Consider the following 266-nt stretch of genomic DNA (forward strand, 5'->3'; position numbering starts at 1 on the left):
CAAATAATTAACTGATATAAGCAATGGTTTTGACTAATCAAATAAATATCTCACAGTACAAGTATGTATGAGTATAATGTTGATTCAAAAAAAAACACAATATCAATTAGATTATGTTGCACTTCCGTTTGATGGCATATGCAATCCAGCTTATTTATTGCAACCGACATTTTAGTTACTTTATATATCCGTTGATTGCTAACAAAGTTGTTTTAAATTCTTAATGCAACTGTTTTAATGGCACAGAACATAAACATAAAAACAAA

The sequence above is a fragment of the Teleopsis dalmanni genome, chromosome 1 (assembly GCF_002237135.1).
Source record: "Teleopsis dalmanni isolate 2A chromosome 1, ASM223713v2, whole genome shotgun sequence".
Lineage (NCBI taxonomy): Eukaryota > Metazoa > Arthropoda > Insecta > Diptera > Diopsidae > Teleopsis > Teleopsis dalmanni.